The sequence below is a fragment of the Anser brachyrhynchus genome (assembly GCF_964034855.1).
Source record: "Anser brachyrhynchus genome assembly, chromosome: 1".
Taxonomy (NCBI): domain Eukaryota; kingdom Metazoa; phylum Chordata; class Aves; order Anseriformes; family Anatidae; genus Anser; species Anser brachyrhynchus.
In genome coordinates, this window is record NC_137694.1 from 72,621,419 (window position 1) to 72,641,797 (window position 20,379).

At 35.2% G+C, this 20,379-nt stretch overlaps 1 long non-coding RNA gene across 1 annotated transcript in view; it reads right to left on the reverse strand.

The window, feature by feature from the left end:
* Nucleotides 1-6: 6 nt before the first annotated feature.
* LOC308188037 overlaps nt 7-20,379 on the reverse strand; it is a 61,869-nt gene continuing 41,496 nt past the window's right edge. The window contains exons 8-9 of the long non-coding RNA XR_013945110.1: nt 7,745-10,295; nt 7-5,323 (exon numbers count right to left, since the gene is read on the reverse strand). This is a non-coding gene — a long non-coding RNA (uncharacterized lncRNA). The remainder of the gene's footprint in view (nt 5,324-7,744; nt 10,296-20,379) is intronic.

Here is a 20,379-nt window from a genome sequence, read left to right on the forward strand (position 1 = left end):
TATGAACACACAGTCTCTTATAACACTGAAAACCTACAGAATTATTCTCCTCTGCTGGTGCTAAAAATAGAATTTTCCTTAAACTGCCCTTAGGGAAAAGTGGGAGGTATCAATCTCAGTATCTTGCCCTCAGTGCTTCCATAAAGTAGGTAATTTATTGCATTATTTGCTGGGACCTCTTCTCTCTATTACCTAAATTTTATTTTTATTTTTTACCACAGATGATAGCTTGACAGTTCTGTACTTTCTTTGAACACTTTCTTTGTCATATTATATACTAACATGAACTGGCCAAGTAAAGCGAAAATTATCTCCCTAAATATAACTACAACAAGGTCCTGATGGTATGGTAAGAGGTTAGAATAAAGATCTTCAACGTTCTGCTACCTTGAAACAGTTAATGCAGTTGAGAATTTTACTTTGTCTTCTTTATGAAAATACAAAATGTACCACAATTTTGTAGCATCCCACATCAGGCTGATCTTTGAAACCTTGATGAATCCATGAGAAAGCTGAGTAGATTTTGCAATGTTATTATTAAAGCATGGAAGGGCTGACAGAATATAGTATTGAGTCACCTCCCAATTTTGGCAAGATTTGTGTTTCATGTTTAGGAGTCATGTCCACAGACATGAGCCACTTAAGCAATATAAGTGTGAAGTTATGATTTTGCCTGTTTGTTCTGGCAGTCCACAGCCCATATCCACCTTTATGAGTCCTACTGAGATCTGATGAGCACCAGAACGAAGAATCCTAACAATGCTTCCTTTCATGTCCTTTTAAGTTGATACTTCATTGAAATACATGCTCACCAGATACTGTTTCACTAAGAGTCTATAACTGGAGTTATATAGTATATGTAGTTATACTTTTTTCCAGTATACTTAAGTTGTTTAATTTTTTCACATTTACTTTTCACCAGACTGAAATGATCATCTGGGGGTGAACAAAGAAAGTTAAGAGAAAAGAGAAACCTTCCTTCCTGTCTATGCTGCCTGCTGTGACTAAAATACATCTGCTCCAAAATTTAAAAGTATTTCTAGAACAGCAAATTCCAGGTCCTAAATCATTATCTAAATAGAGACGAACATAAGACAATATGACTAAGGACCACGTCTTGTCCTCAAAATCTTCCAGCTGTCTCAAAGCAAGATCAAATACTTTACCTTAAAATATCTATGATCTTAAGGTAAAGCTTGAAAAGGGCACAGGTGCATTCTTGGCAACTCTGCTCAAATCATCTCCCATCCCTTAATTCTGTAAAAACGGTACATTGTACTATGTTATGCTGTTATAGATCATCTATAATATTTAAGTCTTCCACATGGTACAAGTGAACAGTTATGAAAAATTGCCTTCAAATGACTAGACAATGAAGCTGCAGGTGTGATATTTATATTGTGGTGTTCTGTCTCAAAAATTGTATAAGCTTGTCGACTGACATCCATGCTGACTATTCAGCCACCGAAAAGACTCTTTTTATGAAAGATTTGCCATTTAACAACTTTGCAGTTACTAGTTACTCAAGTCACTAGCTATTGAAGTTACTAGTTATTCAAGACACTGACAACTAAGAGCTACCCTGAAGCATGTCAAAACTGCTATTGGCAGTAACATTCAGAGAGACTTCATGGGTCAGGAAACAGAACCATAATCTCCAGAAAGTAAAGGAAAACACAGAGGCTTTGTCTATAAGCTTGACAGCTGACATAAGTGCAATCCACAGGTCCCCTGACAAAATGCAGAATACATTGCAAAACATTTCCACAGGGGTATGGCAATGTAGCAGTGGCAATGAAGTGTATTAAGCACTGATATTGATGCCATGCAAGTCAACCAGTGGAATTAGACTGCACTTGACCAATAATTTGATTACATCATTGAGGACACAGATGGATGAGGACACGATGTACAGTTTATCCCTTCTCTGGAGACTTCAAGTGTGAATGAGATCACTGATTACATCCAGACTAGAGACACTGAGGCAGAAGTGCAGTATAAACATCTGCAGACTGAAAAGCTCCAGGCAAAAAATGATGTCTGAAATAGGGATCCATCACTCAAAATCATATCTGGTAGGCAGTCTTATTTGGTAGGCAAATTAAGCAGGCTGCTAGGTGACCAGATGCATGTCCTTAAACAAGGTTTTATAAAGAGCATTTTTGTTATGTTTTGACATACTTGATTTTCAAAGACTATGAATTCTTTAAAAAAGAATTGTTTCTATACAGGTATATCATTCATAGACTTTGTGTCTATATAGATATAGCATAGGGAAGTGATGTGCTGTTGCTTCCCCACCACAGCAGCACCAATGCCAGTAAAAGAAGCAGGTCATCTGCTTTGCTGACCAGGCCTCACTGCCTCACAGATGGGGAAGTTGAAAAGGAACAGAAATAAAAAGACAACCTTACTACCGTAACTAATAAGAACAGCTAACTGGAGGCTTAGGAAGAGCACAAACCTGCCAGAGTAAAAGAAAAGTATTTTATGCCTGAGCTTCTTTCTGTGCAAGGATACAAAACCAAACAACTACCTACATACAATAAAAGCTTGATTTCACTGCCGTAGAGCTAGGCAGTCACTTTATGTGACAAACTAATTTGACACACCACAGCAGTTTCACGAAAGTCTGCATTTCTTGGCTGTACAGAAGGTCCAACTGTGTGTATGTATTACTTAGGAACAAAGCATCCTTCTGTAGCACCTCTTAGGGGATTGGTGGACAGAAGGTAAATCATACCTAAGAATTAGGTAACACCAAATTCCAAATACTACATGCGAATAAAAATTCGGATGTAGTATTTGGCTAGCTTGGTATTTGGAAAATATTGCCAAAGTATGTGAGTTGCTCTGAAAAAAAGCAGAAGGAAATGACAGATAGAGATCAATATGACTTGAGATGCAGAAGAGACTTGAGGAAAGATGAAAACAGCGCTCAGGAAGCAACGGGGGGCAGAAATAGCCTATTTCAAAATTTGTTATCTGGTGTTGTTTTGCTGCACACATCTAAAACTCAGAACAGTTACACAGTCAAAATTCAATTCAAGGATGCTCAGCTTCTTTCTACAAAAATTTCTTGTTCATGTAGTTTCAAATGCCTTTTTTGTTTGTTTGTTTGTTTTTAATAGCTAATAGTAATTAGCAACTGTCTAAGTCACTGAGATTTAAGCAGCAAGAAGTTACCAAATAACTACGATCAGTTTTCTTCATGCACTCTCTCCCTGCTGCTCCTTAGGAGAAAGTCAAACCAAAGCAGAGGTAGTTCAGAAAACCCAGAACAATGGAAAACAAATCAGTCCTTGTAGACTTTCTGTTTCAGAGGTATATGCTCGACTTTATATTCAGTGCAGGATATAAGTAAGATGATAGTTATAATAATTACCACCTGGAACAGCACACCAAGAGGAGCACATTACTGAGAGCAAAATGTTTTTTTCCTGCTTGTATTACTGATCACATAAAGGTTGTTTTACCAAGCTGGTAGCCAAATACAAACAGTCAAAATGCCATAACTCACTTTTTAAGTGTGCCCATTCTTATAATGCTTAGAGCAACACGACCTATAGTTCACTTGAATTTACCATTTTGTCCAACAAGCCATATGTATTATACCAGATGCCAGTGTTTCTGCTGACAACAGCAGAGCAATTTGGACAACTGATTTGATCAAGCACAGATCAGAGGGGAAGAAACATTAAAATTAATAACATGTAAAACAAGTTATAATGAAACACACAATGTGATGTTTCATGTTGAAAAATATAAAATACTCGAAGGGAAATGAGAAATGTTTTTTCAGTGGTGCAAAGGTCCTATTTGTTTCTAGCAATGAAACAGGAAAAAAATAAAGTTTTTTAAAACTCCGACACAAATTTTAATTCAAAATGTGTTACTGAACCACATGTGAGTTTTGCCTATCCTCGACCTTGGACACACACAAAACAATGCAGGAAATTCCATATTTCACTGAAGGAAGACAAAACATTTTAGATTTTTTTTATTTTTTTTCCATCCCCTTTTGTAGTGGCAGCTGCTTGAAACTTACAAAGTTGAACTCTTAGAGTAAATGTTACTGTTTTGAATTGTAACTGACAGAAAATGAAAAGGCGAAATGCATCTTCTATCAACCTGATTTTACCTACACGTGTATGTCTAAGTGCATTCACCCACAGACAGACATCTGTGCTGAATTTAAATTTTGCCAGCACATCAACCAGTATCTTTTCAGTGTTTGCACTCCTTGGGACATCTACAGCTTAAGTAACTGACTGCCATGATTACACTAAAAAATTAGGGTCCTGTAAATATATCCATTCAGGAACAATGATTTGACAGCAGACATTCTATTTCAGGATTAGTCCCTTAAAGTGTTTTTGTTTTACAGATAAGGTGCTCACAGTTTAATCCTTTAGAGCATGTGGGGGAACACTTTTTTTTCTGATAAGAATACAAAAATTTTCCTATATTTTGCCTTCTAGTAAATCACTTTACATCTTGTACCACAAAACATACTGTACTGAAAATTTAGATGGCATTATATGATATACCTAATCAATCAGTCATGTGTTCTTCCATTAATCTGGTTGTTCAGATATTGAAAACAAATGAAAACTGGAAGGCTATTTTATAGTAAAAACAGTTTGGGATAGATTTCTCCATAAGCTATAGCAATAGAAGGCATTCTGAAAAGCATTGTTTACTTGAGTAATTTCAGAAAACATACTTCTTAACACCTGCAAAATCATAGGCATTTTGTTGCATTGCTTATATATTTTTATTATTTTTTATATTAAAAGTAAATACAAAGAAGAAAGCACTTTATTTCTCATTCCATTTTGATAAAAATAATTTAAATTGTACTTAAGCTCATTTAAGAAAAGATGAAACTTTTGAGAATGCTTAACTGATGTATATGTGTCACAAGGAAAAGTGTAATAAATTTTTTCACAATCGTTTTATATTTCAGCAAGCAGTTCCACTTGTAGGAATATTAGCAAGTTTTAGGAAAAGCTATCACAGATTATTATACCAAAAGCCTCAATAATAAAAAAGTTGATTGAGCCCTTAAAAATTACATTGTTCAATTAAAATATATATACTAAGAAAGATTAAATAACAAAAGAGTTGTAATAGCTTTGCCTGTTGAACTCTAAAAAATACACATTGCCTCTGAAGTAGTAAATACTTTGTAAGCTATATCCTGCTACCATCACTCTTAGGCAATCATATATTATCTTCACAAAAGTTCCAGTGGAGTCAATGGTGTGCCTTCGGAGGTGAGATGCTACTCAAGATGGGTACATGTGAATTACCTGATCCTCTGGAGGTGGAAGAAAAGCCCTTGGAAAGTTAATGCAATTAGGACATTTTATTTATACTTATAACCTAAATATTTGGATGCAATTCAGTATTACTTTTGTATTGTGTTTGATCAAGAAATTACAAATATTAATCAACACTTACTTTCAGAGCTCTTAATGGAGAAACATGGCTTGAAAGATGTGAGTGTTGTGCCAGAAACTGATATAACACCTTGGCTGTAGTTGCATTTTACAAGGATAAACTTTAAAATTAAACAGCAGAAAATTTTGGAAAATTCTCAGATAAACCAAAGATTCTTCTAAATGCTGATTTCATAACTATGAATTCTTTTTATCAAAATGTCAATGACAATGAGTATTATTTCAAGATCTACAAAACATACAAGAAAGATTAAGGCTTCCATTTAATTTTAGCGAGCACTTTAAAATTCCATTCTTTCCATGCTCTAATCACATTATCACTACATATACTAAAAATCTCTATTTGTACATTTGTGTTTTTACACAATACCTTGTTTCATAGCCTCATTTTATTAAATTAATGTTTATTGTCTATATACAGAAAAATGAATGTAGATTAAAAAATATCTCCTGTCTTAATTTTTTTAGATTTATACTTGGCCTGTTATCTCTGTCGCTATTTAGAGGCATTATAAAAACATGCACATTAGAAAAGAAGACCGCTTCAGCTCACTAATCAATGTTAAAAAAAAAATCTAAACCTCTAAATATTTCTAAATGACTAATAATTTTATGAAAAGGTTTTTTTTTTTTCCTACCTGTCCTTTCTATCACCAAATGTTCAAAAAGGAGGAATAAACAAAGGTCAAGCCTGCTGCTTGCAATATAAAAGCTGATTACTGGGAAGAACTCAAAAGAAAGGAAATTTATTCAGACTGAAAGCGTTAAAAGCAATTCAAACTTTCTGGATTACATCATTGGAAGCAGTATGTAATTTGTTCCAACTGATGTCATTTGCTCACATAAAGCCATTATTTTGCAAAGCACCTTAGCATATTTATACTCTCCTTCCTCCTAACACTCCGATCAGACTCTCTTGCACCTGACATGTCAAACACATGGGAAAGACAATGCAAAAGAATCGAGTCTGACAAATACATTTTTGCCCAAACCCAACTAATATTAATACATAAAATGCTGCTTCGTGTGTAGTTTTAAGCATCCCTTTGTAACTGAAAACGTGAAAAGAATTGTCCACATTCTGTTCATACAATGACCTTGGATAACTCAGATCCATTCTTGTGGGATTTGCAACTCCTTTCCTGAATGGATTCAAGATGAGGTAATGCCATTCAAAAGGGGCTGAGCAGTGAATCGTTACATGTAGAACTCAAATATCCTGGCCCCAGTTCTAACCTTGTAATTATATTTAACTGGGTCAGTGGAATTTCTTAACTTCCACTACTTGTTTCTTTGCTTCCAGATTTAAAAAGTGCCAGGTTCATACGGACAATAAGCTAAAAGACAGTATTTCAAAGTAACACCAGAAAAACATTCAAATGAAAGAAATAGAGATGTGTGCAAATGATATGTGGGGGTCAAAGGAATTACACTTTTGCTGCTCATCTACACCGTGGCTGGTAAACTGCAGTGTGATAGTCACTGTGCTTTGCTTACTGTACTATGGTAAGGGTAGGCCCTTACTGTTTCACTACATCAGTAAGACAGCCACTCCATTGCACATACTGCTTTTAATTACCAAATGATATTACTTTTTAAAAGTGCTTTAAAAACAGATTTTGTCTGAAACATAGGATAATGATTTCTTTAAGATTACACAGGGGTCAATTAAAATCAAGGTACTTCATTGCATGCTTTTAGAACTGAATGCAGTTGTGAAAAAATGTGTTCATCATTTAATCTGACAAAAAGAAAATCTGGCATTTGAAAATCTCTAGAAATATAGTGGCATAGCCACTGCAACCATTAATAAAACACATGCTCATTTTTTTGCATGTATTAAGTAAAATTGAGGTATCTGTCTCAAGCTGTTTACCCCACAAATATATCAGGCTAAGCCTCTAAAACCTCAAAAGCTGAACTTTGTAAGCAAAAATTCAACAGGGCATAAGCTTGTGTTATATGAGGCAAGACATTCATAAGCAACTTGCACAGACATAAAGATACACACAGATATATAGGCAGATAGATGTGAGTTTCCTACTCAGTTTTCTTTGCACAAAGCAATACAGAAAAATCACCAGCTAACTAGCAGATTAAGCAATGCAGACTTTGAGGTTTAAAACAATCCCCAAGTTGTCTTTACTTTTGGCAAAGTTTTTTCTTTTTCTTTTTTTTTTTAAAGGCATACATCTTTTCTCAAATGTCAAATAAAAAAAAAAAGAAAAAAAAGGACAAATTAAAAAGGAACAGTAGAAATAATAATGTTTCCCCCTTACCTTTTTCATCTTTGGTGGGTCACTGGTAACATTTGTCTATGCCTCAAATCCTGTTTAAAAAGCATTTTTTAAAATTTAGCTTTGGATTGGCATGCCTGACTATACTATACATCACAAATGTAGCATAAAACTGTATATACACACCATTAAAAGGTATATACCTATGATTTCAATCCTGTGCTTTCTTTAATAAGAATAAAAGTTCATAGTCAAGAACACCATAAAGCATGCAGAACAATGACAGTATTGCATATTCTCTCTAAAGTGCAGATGGTACTAAAGCAGATTTTAAGATAAAGATGAAAATTAAACCTCATTCACTCCTCCTTGTTTCTCTTCTGGGAACACACACCCACACACACCACCAAAGAAAAAGAAATACCAAACATATTCACAGCATTTAAATTATCTGCAGCTTCTCACACAGGGTAATCAAATACTAACTAAGATATGTGCAGACAGAACCAGCTTAAAGGCTTTATTTCTTTTCTAAAGTGAGCATAAGTTGACAGCCCCAATTGAAATTAATACTTCTCCATTTTCCTCTGCTGTAATGAGTTTGTTCAACAGGACATCAGAATTAATCATTCTTCACATTATATGACTAGTGAAATGTCAGAAGTTTTATATACAAACTATATTTACTAGTGTAATTATATTTAAAATAATCTTTGTTTTAAAACTTCCATCAGAACTGAGTGGTTAGAATTTTTTGCACTCAAAGGTTATACACCAAAAGTCAGCATGCCTTGGACATTTCCCCTTTCCAATTAAACCTCAACTTACCTTGCATAGTCAAAAGAGCTAGTGAAACTAAGCTGCTAGAAATCTGAGTTCTTTTGTCCACTATCTCATCTTTATGTGCCTATTTTTCCATTCTGCTGCCATCTGCTGGCAGCACATTCATTCTACATGACATCAGACCGCAGTTGATAGTCTCCTGTTGGATCACTTACCACTGTTAAAATATGAACCTTATTTTCCATGTTTCTTGGCCAACCAATCAGGTACTGCTCCACTTCCGAGTCCAAAATTTTCAACATCAACCAACTGTATTTAGGGATCAACATGATTTTCTTGGCTCTCATGAAGCATGCCTCTAAAATGGCGTGCATAAGACACTTAATATTTGTATCGTTTTAAATAATCCCTTTTTCATAGCACTGAGATGGTAAAAATATTTTCAAGCTCTGGTAAACCTTTCTGAATCTCTTAGTTTCTCTTGTCAAAGGACAATATTCTATCTTGAAGGTTATATACAACCACTTCCTATTCAGGTTTTGTGCATTTTCAGATAAAATTCAAAAGAGCAGTAAAATGTTATTCTGAGACCTAAGAGCATAATAAATAAAATACAACATAATACAATTTCAGAAAAGTAAGCTTAATAAGTTGCACAAAGTGCAGTATTTTTATGCTCACTAGTTTTAATTAACATCCCACTCTAAGAAAGTAATAATAAAGTATATTATAATATAATAAATTATAAAATATCATGTTTATGCAATAGGTAGTGCATGAGCAAAGCAAAAAATGGAAAATGGTTTTATGCAGGCAAAACACTTTGAAACAGTACATGTATTCTAAATGTAACAAAGGACTTTCTAATTCGAAAAATTAAGCAATCTTGCACTGAAAAGTTATGATGACTAGCCCCTGGATTACAGCTGCACTTGGCTCACTAGTGACAGGAGATAGCACTATTGTTTTTTCAGAAGTTACAGAGACAACCATACATCAAACAAAGAAAAAATTATCTTCAAGCTTTATGAAGGCAACTTGTGTCTCCTTGCCTGTAGAGGAACATACTACATTTTACTACAGAAGCAAGACACTCTTCAATAGCCACTAGCTAATTCAGTAGATGCAGATCTGTCCCAAGGATTATATTGACAGAACTCTTCAAGAAGCCAATGTTCAATGTTTATTGAGCTTTGGTGGTGGTTTTGTTTTCTTTTGTTTTGTTTTGTTTTGTTTTTTTCATTGTCAGGTTTGTCCTGGAGCAATAAGATCCAAACTTTGCAGACATAAAGTTCTTCTTCTCAAACTACAGATGCACACAAATGAATTGCCACACTTTCTGCTGTGGGCTGCTAATCTAGCAGTTTCAAGGCATCTAGCCTTTTCTTCATTTCATTAATTTGGCTAAGAGAAACTGAGCTCTCTCATAGTCTGTATGGACCACAGTGAGGCATCACCTATTTCAGCTATAATTTTCTCCAGTTAAAACAAAAGCTTCTGTTACTCAGGTTTTACCCTCTCATGCAAAGGAACTGAAGTGATCCCCAGACAAGTCGATCTCAACACAAGTGGCGCATCAATACAGCTTTATATCCAAAACAAAACACACATCTTATGACTTCTTCCAATGCTGAGTGACGAGACTGACTGCATGGAAGCTTTTCTGCTGCCTCAGCACTGGAAACAATGTTCCACTAAAAAGTCAGGAGGCTTTCCAGAAAAGGGCCTTGGAAAGGCAAAGGGCCTTTGTGAGTTGCTGATCAACGTTGCTGATAATGTCTACCTCCAAATCTTGAGTGCACTGACTAATCTGAAAAAAAATATAATAAAAATTAAATAAAAATTAAAAAATAAAGTGGAAATGAAAAAACACCTGAGTCCTATCAGTGCAATTTCTTTATCAGCATCAATGAGTACGTTTTACTCCCATCTTACACTCTGAGAAAATTTGTGTGCTCCTCTGCATAAAAATACCTGTGTTCATGTATATGCGTTTACCTATACAGAACATATTAAAATACCCTTGCTTGAGTCATTAACAAAAATAATCTCATAGAAGAAAGAGGGAACAACTGATGGTAAGGACAGGCAGTCTGTGCTGGAAGAGCAAAAGAAAAAAAAACTGATAAAACAATAAATAAAGAATTTTGATGGAGTTTTGAGGTACATTAACAGCAAGAGCTCTGATTATAATTTTCGAAAGTACTTTTACGGCAACAAGATTTCATAGAATCATAGAATATCCTGAGTTGGAAGGGATCCACAAGGATCATCGAGTCCAACTCCTGGCACCACACAGGTCCACCCAAAATTTTAGACCATGTGACTAAGTGCACAGTCCAAACGCTTCTTAAATTCAGACAGGCTTGGTGCAGTGACTAATGATCTGCTCTTTGAAAAGTTGATGTAGAATGGCCAGTTCTGATGCACAGGAGCCAGAAAAGGATGTAAAGTCCAGCTAGAGTAGTTACTGAGGACTTTACTTCAGAACTTATAACAAAGCCTCCATTCCACCCACAGGAATGTTATCAGATTTTAGAAAAAAGAATTTAAAGAGGTAATGCCGAATGTTTCATTTTGTTGAACAATTGTGCATTTCTGCATGTGAACAGCTGTCATCCTGGTGTATTAGAATTATATCAGTACTTCAGCAAATAATTTACAGAACAGTCACTTTTAAAGAAAGTCAGGCCTTGAGTCCGCCATCAAATTCTCAGGGCTCTAGAATAAGCACTTGAAAAGGGATATGATAATATAAATATGAAAAAGGGAAACAATATTTTCAGTGGATGTACAGTCTGAGAGACTAGTCATTTTAATACAGTATGATTTTGATTTACTTTTGTAGTATTCCTATTTTACTTCTTAGCAACATCATAATCTCTGGGAATAAAACATGAGAACATCATTTTTCTTTATTTTTTTCTCTCTTTTAAACATAAGCCAAGTTAAATAGTGCTTGTAGGAGAAGCTTATACAACATGCAGCCAGTCTGATACCAAGACACTCAGTAATTTATATGAATATTGAGAGAAAAACGTCATACCATTGTTATGGGAAACTAAACACAAGATTCCTTGACTTGGATACAGATAGAATTTCTTCTGATTCAGTTTCTAAAAAATGACATTATTCCAATAACATATTGGGATTATATTTTATATGCATATCTGCTTAAATGCATGAAGACATCCTGAACCACATTTCAAGAATAACTACTCATATTTTCAAGGCAAACATTATAAACCACTGAAACATAGAAATATGAAGCATGAAAGAATAAACAAACCCAAGGATATGAACATGGCCACAATGCTTTTCCATTCTTTAAGTAATAAGGTTACGATCAGCCTGTCCAGGAGACGAAGTTTTCTAGGTACCACCATACAATTGACACATATGCATCCCACTTTACTTCAACATTCCCTCATGTCCAGGACTGAGACAAGTAGCCTTTTAAATGTGAGCCTGGTTTACCCAGATCAGATGCAACCATAAAAATACAAGCTACCTGAACCTTAATAAAATACACAGTAATGAAAATGTTGTAAAACAGATACTAAAAACATAAAATCTTAACAGTCTTAATCACAATGAAACAGGGTCAAAGCCACTAAGTCCAGCCATCATTTGCAGAAAGCCAACAAACACCAGATGTATTTTGCTTTGGGGTAGGGGTTGGACAAAATTAACTATTTTGACCATTGTAACAATCTAAAAATGATATACAGGCAAAATACCTAGAGCTTTTAGTACTTCACTAACTTGAAAAGTTCCAGTTTTGTATTAAAATTCATTCAGTCACAACTCATAATCTATAAAAGAGACACCTGGTATGTGTTAATAATACACAAACTGAGGGACAGTTGCGATTTCTCTCCCCTCAACCCCCTCTTTAATACTATTTTCTAAAGAACTTTGCAAAACTCATCTGAAACAAGCAACTCCAGTTTAATGCAGATTTAGAAAATTCTAAATATTACTTATAAGTCACAGATCCTTATGACTTAGTATTTCTCACATATTTATGAAATTATTTTATTTCTCATAAAAAGTTATGTTTGCATGAAAATGAATACTTATACTGAAAAACTAGGGGCAAATGTGACAAAGCAGGAAAATTCCTCCTGAGGATGAGTTTAAAAGATTTGAATCATCTGCCACATCCAAACACTTTCTCTCAATATTTTCCTTTTTGTAGGAGTACAGTTCCTTCATTATCATACTTTCTGAACCTCTTTAATATTCAATTTCTATTGGTGGGCACTACACTCCTTAGCATGATTTGATAGTGTTATGGATTGCAAACACCATTTCACGTGGTTTCATAAAACAGCATTAATGAACAATTAACCATCTCAGGCTCTACAGGACAACGTAGTACTCAACTCAACACTGGCTCTGCAAACAGTAGAAACATATTCTGGCTGATAAAAATTAATAAGGTTTAGGATTCAGTTCTCTGGGCTGACTTTTATGCTTGTACAGAAACCAGGGAAGACGTTCACATAAGCGTAGGATCAAAACCTCTAGTAACGAGCAGCCCAAACATTTTAAAAGCTTAAAAATTCATAAAGCAAGCTTAAAAAAATAAATAAAAAATGCTAATTCCTTTGTTTGTCTTTTGGTTTTGTAAGTATATTTCTCCAACTGAGGCAGGGCAGGGGGGACATGACACAATCTACACCTTGATTTTTTTTTCCTTCTGATATAAAAGTGAAGATTTGTGATTCAGTAATTCAATAACTGCAGCTTCAGGAAAAACAGCAATTATCATGAGGCAGACAGAAAGATCACAAGGGACTGGCAAGAATTTATTATTGTAGGATTGAACTACAAGACTGCCAAAGTAACTGAACAATTATCTAGCAGACAAGTTGCTCATAGTTTTCTAAAAGCAAATAGCACTGCATTCCAGATCATCACATAAAGTGAATGATGAGTGAGATATAAGGTACACTGAGGGAGTGGGCAGGGGATAAGGTGGGTTCTGGGGGGAGAAAAAATTAAGGCTAAATACAGTGAAGCACTGCCACAGATTGCCCAGGGAGATTTAGGGATCTCACTCAGAGGTTTTTATGAACAGGTTAGACAGACATTTGTTGGGAATGAAGTAAATACAGTTTATCCCCTCTCCAGGCAAAGAAGTGGGGGGTCAAAGAACATCTGGGGGTCTTTTCCAATCCTTCTTTCTGTGGCTTCTGTGAAGCAAGCTTTGCCAACTAAGAAAAAAATACTTTTAAACAATTTTCAAGCTTTGCCATTGTGTTAAGAAATGTGCTTTTAAAAGAAAAGCAGGGCAGTGAAAACTCTAAAGGTTCAAGCTGGACGTTCTTTATGAGATATTACTGTTCTCTACCTCAACTGATGTTATTTCTTGGATTACTTGTTAAATTTCCAAACATGATTACCACTGAGTTTAAAAATTCTTACTACTTGGAATTCTCTAGAAGTTACAATAGTCTTTCTTTCTTTCTTTCTTTCTTTCTTTCTTTCTTTCTTTCTTTCTTTCTTTCTTTCTTTCTTTCTTTCTTTTCTTTCTTTCTTTCTCTTTTTTTTATTTCTTTTTCTTTTTTCCTTTATCTGCAAAGGAAATTCCTTTACTATCCTTAAGGATACACACATAGACAAGCACATATTTAAAAATAATGTATCAACCCTGCACTGATCTGTCACCCACCAAACATCACCCTGTAAATCTCCCAAAACAATTTTGTTACCATCAGGTAATACTGTTCCTAAACGCTGACCTTTAATCACTGCTGTAAGTAGTTACATCTTGAACTGAGTGGATATACTCTGTCACTCGATATTTAAGATACCAATCCTAATTTTATTTATGTGCACACATATGTGTATATGTATGAAAAAAAAATCTTCGTGGAGAAAGGAAGAAAGCACAGCAAATATGCCTAACATATTTGCAAAGAACAGGGATCTACCCAGGTGAGGTACTTTCTCACAGAAAGACCCTGGTCTTGATTCTGACATATTGTCCTTGAAATTTTTATTTTAAGCTCTATTTCCCTCTGTTCAGTGAGAATAAAAACCCCAACTCAAATTCAAACTTAAGAGGTGGGGTGTAGTAGGTCAGACCCACTCTGCATGAACCAGCAGGGAAAAAACAGACTGTAAGAAGTTTGTGCCAGGGCCATTGTCAGGCACAAGTGACTTCTTCAGAGGCCCCAGAGTAGCCAAAGCTGAACTGGCTGTGAAACACTGAATGTAAAAACTACAAAACAAAAGGGCAAAACTTCTCTCAGAATCAAATCCTGGGAAGAAGCTCAGAGCCTGAGTAAATGTATTCAAAAGGCTCACCCCACCCTGCAGGAACTGGCTTCCGTTCAGCTGCAGCTGCTATTTCTACAAGGTACGGGGCTGCAAACAGAACAGCAGATGTGAGCTACTGCTCTCCATGATCCCACAGGGCACGTCAGGCTGGTGCAGGCCTGTTAGGAAGCCAGATCCTCCTTTGACCTGGCCACAAGCTGACACTTTGCAATCCTAAGTAGAAAATTGTCCCAGGCCTCAGCACTGTGGTACACAAGGGCCTTCCTCTTCCAGTGCCAGCTCCAAGTCTGGTTGACCAGTGTTTTGGAGCAAAACTAGGGTACAACCAATTACCGTTAGTAGATATTTTTCACTGAGATTTGAAATCTGATTTAGTCTGGTAGTACAGGGTTTTTCTACTGCCTGCATTCCATGTAGTTTCCTTTGTTTTCTTAAGTGACAACATGTTTAAGCATCAGGAGACATACCCTCAGCTGAAGACAATGGGATGACACTGCACACCAATGAACTACCTGCCACCAATGCTTTCATCACTCTGCACACCTGGCTTCAGAAATATCTGAATTAATATCTGGATTAATCAAAGACCATGTTTAAAGAAAAAAAAATATATAATGTTCTGTTTGTAACACTGTATTATGAATGTTGCTAAATTCATTTATTGAAGATGAAGGGAGAAAAATCAGAAAAAAAAAAAAAACACTTCCCAGTCCATCTTTGGTATATTACTAATTGATTCCTATACTTCTTCCTATGTCTGTCCTTACTTACATCCTCCCTCACATAATAATTCCTTTCATACCTCTATATCTTCACCTCTCTGCACTTCCAAATAAATTTTATGTCTGCAAACTGAGCATGTCTGTTTCTATGTCTGTTTATGTCTGCAAACTGAGTTATGTCTGTTTCTATGTATCTTTTCTGACCCAGTAACTGCTGTTAAAGAGTATCACATATTAGATGAATCAAATGATGTACAGAACAACTTCAAAATATTTCTTCGAATTCAGTATGAAAAAAAAGATCTTGCTTCTTATTTTCACCACAGCCCCTATTCTCTTTTCCTGCCGTCTGTTTCCATGTTTGGGAAAAATCTCATGGCTTCTTTTCAAGTTCTTTTTAATCTACCTCCACTTCTAGAAAAGCTCTCCATTTAGGAACCTGCTGAATAACCTCTAGATTGCATGTCTTGCATACACTTTTTAACTTATTTCCCAGGCTGTACCAACTAATTGGTTTAATGAAATGATTTGTTATCTCATATTTCAAAGGTAGAGTCTGTCATGTAGGAATTCATCCTACTTTTCACGTTCATCAGGTACACTGAAGATGTCAAATGCAAAGGGTTTATGAATCTGTGAACCTTTGAGAAATAATTTTCTATCTGGGCATATAAGGAGACAATAGTCTTCTTAGTCATTTTTTCATATAGTATTTTCTACATTTTCTATTTAAGAGTTTCATTTGGGCTTTTCAAAACTAAAAATCCTTGTACTTATTTCATCTATAAAGCTGCTCCTGGCACACTTTTTTTAAAAAAACATCAAAATCCTACTTAGATGTTTAAAATCAATTTTAAGAAAATCTTGACTACATTTTTTTTACTCCTAACTGAAACCATGCTATTCCGGTTCAGAAGTGCATTTTAAAATGCAGATATGGACATGCGTAAGGGAATGCAAGGGAGTGTGTCCCAATTGTTTATTGTAACTTATAACATAGCTGCCATAATTAAAATAATTAACAGTTCTTCCATAAAGTTATCTGAACCTCTACTGACTCCTTCTGTATATAAAATGGCCACTAACCTAATGAACATATTCAAATATACTGATTGAATGTAGAAAGCAATGTAGCATCATCAAAATAATTTATTTCTTTGAGTAAAGGTCCCAAGACTGGAGAGGAAAAAAAATATTTCCTACAGTGAAACAATTGTGAACATTACATTCCTAGCTACAGATTAATTATGCTTGAAGTAATCTGAGCCGTATCTTAATTTCAAAAGAGTACATCTAGAGCTATCATTCTAGCTCTGTAACAGTGTAACAAGGAGAATTTGGTTTAATGTCTCCTTAAAATAAAACACTAATTTCATAGAGTTATTAGAACAAACCTGCAGTCTACATATATTTTGTTTATAAAGATTATCTTTCTGTATGAGCCACAGATAAGGAAGAAATTATAAATCCTTCAGGACATTTAAGAATACTCTTTTTTTTGCTTATTAATGTACTTACAAGTAGCTATCAATTCAGTTTAGCTTTAGAGCATATTTCTTTCATTCAGCCTCGTGAGTTTCTATGGTTAATATCCTGCCATTCTCTAAGGAGATTAGAATGTTAAAGCAGATATTCCTTACAGCTTCCTCCATGCAAACATTCCATTAAATGTATTTAACCTGTACCTTTTGACAGTGAAAAAGTAATGTGACAGATAGGAAAAACACTGTTAGCAATAGTTGGCATCACGAAATTAGTAAGAGCACAATGAAATCACAAGGAGTGCCAATGCAAAATCATGCTTCATCAGCCAGCACAGTACAAAACCACCTCTAACAACAGCTGTTTTAAGAACAATTATTAGATTCACAATTTTTCCATCTCTCAAGTTACGTAAAAATGGTGGCTTATAGGACAATAAGTCACATTAGTCATTTAAGAAACATGCAATGCAAATACAGATTGTTTCTTCCGTAAACCTTTTCTGAATCTCACAGCTTCTTCCTGCTAAATAGGTTATAATTAAAAAATGAAAATAAAAATAAAAAAGATAAAGTGGTCCTTTAGCAGTAATGTAGTTATTATGACAAACACCATAATGTCAGCAAAACAGCCTGACTTAACCAAGAATAAGAGATTAGGACCTAGGAAGGATGCTCTTGTTTGCTGTCCCCTTTCTATCTTGGTTGTTAGGCATCTCACAATCTTTGTCTTCATATTATAATTGCAAATTGAGAAATTACTATAATTGCCATTCAACAAATGGAGGAGAGACTAAGGGGCTGTATTTTAAAGCTACTTGGGTGCCTAAAGATGCAGATGGGCACCTACTGGTATTTCAGCTCTTACCCTCATTAGCTGATTTACTTGCAAATTCTAGCCTTGGGCAACAGTGTTTGATAGCTGTGCTGTCTCTTAAATCACCAGGAATATCATTATGATGTCTTTCTGAGTTTTGGGCTTAGTGTTTACATGTAACTTTAGTTAAATGGAAGAGTAGAAGGAGACTATTCCAAAATGAGGGAAAAAAATAAAACTGACAAAGTGAATATACATGAACAATTTGCAACAAAATACATAAGAGGCATTGGAATTATGCCAAGACATGATATTAAATACCTAATTTAGTTATATAGTAGTTACATGGTTTTAGATGTATTACCCTTGCACTACTTCTGTCACATTAGTTTCTCCTAAATCTAACTCTAGTTCTGAAATTCCAGTTTGTAATGTTCTGGTCTAGGACAAGTAAATCTCTACATTTATTTTACTCACAAATTTAATGCTTAGTTATTTAACCTCAGTATATTCTGTCTTTCTCTGAAGTAAAAAAAATATAAATGGTGAACCATATCAGGTTACAAACAAAGAGTACATCTATACAGCAAAAAATCAGCTGTTCTGAACGTGGACACTATTTAGCATTAGATAGGCTAGAAACATTTGCAAAAAAAGCTCCCAGTAGAATTACTGCATGTAAGGGTGGGCAGTGTGAGTATGAATTCACAAATAGGTACCTTAAATAATCCTAGAAATATTAATACTTCAAAATCCCTGAATAAGAGTGAAATGCTAGAAGGCTGACATTTATTCTTCAATTCTATAGCACAGTTCACAGATTGTACTGAATCTATACGTATATCACCTCAAAAATAAAAATGGATAGAAAATATTTTCCATCTTTGCTTGCTTATAGTTTCAATTTAATGTAATTGCTAATTGTAACCAAAGTAGGATCACTTGGATTAAATGACTATTGTACCTCTAAAGTGACAAGAGTATTACCCAACTAAAACTCTGCTATATCAGGTGATGTGACATGAAATAAACTGGCTTCAGTTTGCAGTCCTGCTTGGTGCCACATACTTGCCAGAGCTGTCACCAATTTCTCTTCGGCAAGATAGTCTCACAATTCAGAAGGTCTCTAGCTGCTGCCACTATATTTCAAAATCTCTCTGTGGAGGTAAGTATGCAGAGCCACACTATTTCATTAATGATGGATCAGTCACTGAAATACTCAAGAGAATTAGATGCTGGTTTTTAGTATCAAATAAAAGCCAATCCTGAATTTAATACTGTATGTAACTATTTAACAATATCAATAATGAACAAGGAGTTTTAAATTGATAGTAACTGCTGTTCAATCAGTTTTGATAGCTGTTTAAAAAAGCTAGTTATCTTACTTCCTCTGAACTTCGCAACTCCAATCTAATCAGTTAAAAATAATGCTGGTAAGAAAAAGAAAGCAATACTACCACACAGAAAACACAAGTTTCTATTGTCATTCTATTGTCATTCTAAAATAATCAGAACCTTTGGATAAGCAAAACACAATGTTGTAGAAATATACTGTGACTTTTTTTCATTTTTTTTTTCTTCCTGAGCCTTTGAGAGCTCTCTGGATGTTTAGGGAAGACGGTTAGTTTTTCAAAATGATTTTATTATCCAAAAATTAACCTCAGAGGCTATTATATGTAAGCCCTGGCAAATAGGGCTCTCCTCTAAGACATAAAGCTAATGTTATTCCAGTCAAATTTGCATTGCTTTGTCTCACCTTAAGACCAAGTATCTCCTCACTGTTTCTGAGCTCTGCAATCTGAGTACACTGAATCAACTGCCCCTAATTTATCCAGATCTTTCCTCTGCAACTTACATGCTAGTTCAGCCTTAAAAATAGCTTAATGTTTTCCCCATGTTGTGCCATCGATTCCAATTCTTGAACCAGACTTTAGGATATGTTACAGGATTAGCTTAATTGCCAAGACCTTTACCGTATCATCACATCCGCCAAGCCACATCTCAGCAACCCACACCCTATGCATTTCTTCAAAAACATCACAGTACAGAGCAAGGTACCCAATCCTTTTACTTACTGGACCACTGATGCTTGCTGGCTAGAATACCCATCAAAGAAAAATCCCATGAGATACTAACCTAAGTAAAGGAATAGTAAACGCAACAAGTAGACCTAGAGCTTACCTTATTCTTGCTACTAGAAGAGGGCTTATCAAAGTATTTAGGTACTGCGTATGCACTCTCTATCATACAGACATGTGCGTATGTATATGTGCATGCATACCCACAATTTGCTTTTTCTCAGCTAAACTGCACCCTTGGTCTTCTTGCCTCAAAACTGCTGGCTGAACACTGTGTCTAGCACTGCTATACAATATGAACCTGCTTGCATATCACCTAGATGTGAGCTCAGGACAAGAACAAAGCAGCTCCATGTGCCGTAATTGCCAGCTGTACATACATGTATCTGACATTATTTTGTTTCTAACAGGCAAAAAATGCAGCTATGATAATTATCTGCTTGGCATGCCACATCTCCTGCCACCTGCAAATCAGCAGAGGTCAACATGGTTGGCACCTCAATTT